Raw genomic sequence first — 2,486 nt, 5'->3', positions numbered from 1 at the left:
TGTTCCCTCAATCTCTCTTTTAAGATCATATATTTTAAAATCCATATACAGTAAAATTTGTCCCTTTTTATGAAGTTCTGTGGAAAATAGAGTTATGTTACTACCACCATGACCAAGCTACAGAACGGTTCCCCACAACCCACCCCTCAGATTCCCTTCTGGAGCTCATTCATAGTCAAATATTTTTTCCAATTGTAATGTTATTGGCAACTCCTTTGTCCCTATAGTGTTTCTTTTTCTAGAATGTTATATAAATTGACTCATAAATATGTAGCCAGTTTCTTTCTTTTTCTTTTTTTTTGTGATGAGAAAAGTAAAAATGTATTCTCTTAGGAACTTTCAAGTACAGATGGTCCCTGATGTATGATGGATGATTTGACTTAAGATTTTTCAACTTTATGATGGTGTGAACATGATATGCATTCAGTAGAAATTGTACTTGAATTTTGATCATTTTCTGGGCTTACTGATATGCTGTACAATCTTCTCTCATGGTACAGGGCAGAGGCAGCAGCCACAGCTCCTAATCACTGCCATGGTCACAAAGGGAAACGAATGAAACTCAGAGTGTGCTGTGATGTTAAGCTGGGATGTTTGGTATGTTAGGCATATTAAACATGTTTTTAGTTTACACTGATTTTGGCTTACAGTGAGTTTACTTGGACTTTACCTTATCATAATTCTAGGAACCTTTGATATAGGATACAGGATTTTTAGCCATAATCTTCATGCTGTAATTAGATAATCAGAACTTCATTGTCTTATAACTGAAATTTGAATCATATGAACAACATCTGCCCATGACCTACAATTTTCACCCCCTGGAAACCACTTTTCTACATCTGTTTATATTAGTTCAACCTTTCAAGGTTGCTCATATAAGTGGGGTCATACATATTTGGCATTTTTAATTAGTGTAATATTCTCTAGGTGAATCCATGTTGTCACAAATTGCAAGATTTCCTTTTTAATGGCTGAATAAAATTCCGTGTGTGTGTGTGTGTGTGAGAGAGAGAGAGAGAGAGAGAGAGACAGAATGTGTGTGTATATCCCATTTTCTTTATCCATTTATCTATCACTAGTGACTTATTAATATGTCTTGGCTGTTGTGAATAATGTTGCAGTGAACATGGGAGTGCAGGAATCTGTTCAATATCCTGAGTTCTTTCATTTTGGATATATACCCAGAAGTGGGATTGTTGCATCATATAATGTTTTTTTTTAATTTATTGAGCAAATCCCATACTGTATTCCATAATGGCTGTACTGATTTATATTTCCAGTAGTGGTGTACAAGAGTTCTCTTTTTTCCACATCCTCATCAGTACTTGGTTATTCCTTGTCTTTTTACTAATAGCCATCCTAACAGATCTGAGGTGATACCCACTGTGGTTTTGATTTGTATTTCTTTGATAATTAGTGATTTTGCCTATATATTATTTCTTTTCATATGATTTTATTGAAGATCTTTACAAAGTAACATCCAGATTGGGTACAGCTGCCAAAGAGACCCTGTTATGCTGTGGGGACTGGCTGGGGCAGGGTAGGTGGCTTTGGCTTCCACCCTTCTGCTCTGAGATGGGAAGGGTGGGCAGGATCTCATCCTTGAGTTCCACAATGCTCATGCGGTCGGGCAGGGGCTTCTTAGGGCCAGTCTTACCCCATGGGACCCGAGGCAGCAGGATCCTCTCTTTGATGCCCAGCACATCCTGTCTGAGCAGCACATGGTGTACTGTGGTGTCAACAAGTAGTTAAACAGCATCCCCGCTGTGGATCATCAGGCCATCCACAAACTTCATGGATTTAACCCTCTGCCTTGGAGCATCCCAGACATCATGCCCTTGAAGCCCTTGGCTCTGCTCTCTATGGTGAACCACAGCACGCCATAGCAGGCCTTCTGTACTGCAACTCCTCCTAGCAGTTTGTAACCCAGAGATTCTGCCTCGGAAGTGGCGCATAGATCTCTTTAGGGCACCTTTTCAGTGTAAAGCTCTATGCTGCCCTCTGGGAAGCCAAACCTCTTTGGAAGGGCAGCAGTCAATTCCCTGATTTGCTGGTCCTTCTCACCAAGGATATTCTGTGTCCTGGTGGCTGAAGTAATGATTTCTGTCCTGGTTGGTGTAACTTGGACTTGAACTCAGAGTCGCCATCTCCAGGCAGCTCCTGGATGAGAAACTCATTCAGCTCAGCTTTGAAAATGCTATTAGTAACAAACTTCATCTTGGAAATTTGCACTGCCATTTTGCCACCGTGCATAGCCACAAGTATGTTTTTATACACCTGTTGGCCGTCTGTATGTTTTTTTTTGGAGGAATATGTATTCAGATCATTTGCCCATTTAAAAATTGGATTACTTTTTTTAAATTATTGAGTTGTATAGGATCTTTTTATATTTTGGGTATTAACTCCTTGTACATTATGTGGTTTGCAAATATTTTCTCCCATTCTGTAGATGGTCTTTTTCTTTTCTTGACTGTTACCTTTGC

General features: G+C 39.4%; 1 pseudogene; it reads right to left on the bottom strand.

The window, feature by feature from the left end:
* Nucleotides 1-1,515: 1,515 nt before the first annotated feature.
* Nucleotides 1,516-2,241, bottom strand: LOC100350041 (small ribosomal subunit protein uS3 pseudogene; annotated as a pseudogene).
* Between the last annotated feature and the right edge of the window lie 245 nt (nucleotides 2,242-2,486).

The sequence above is a fragment of the Oryctolagus cuniculus genome, chromosome X, assembly GCF_964237555.1.
Source record: "Oryctolagus cuniculus chromosome X, mOryCun1.1, whole genome shotgun sequence".
In the NCBI taxonomy this organism is placed as follows: Eukaryota; Metazoa; Chordata; class Mammalia; order Lagomorpha; family Leporidae; genus Oryctolagus; species Oryctolagus cuniculus.
This window is presented reverse-complemented; position numbering and strand designations above follow the sequence as displayed.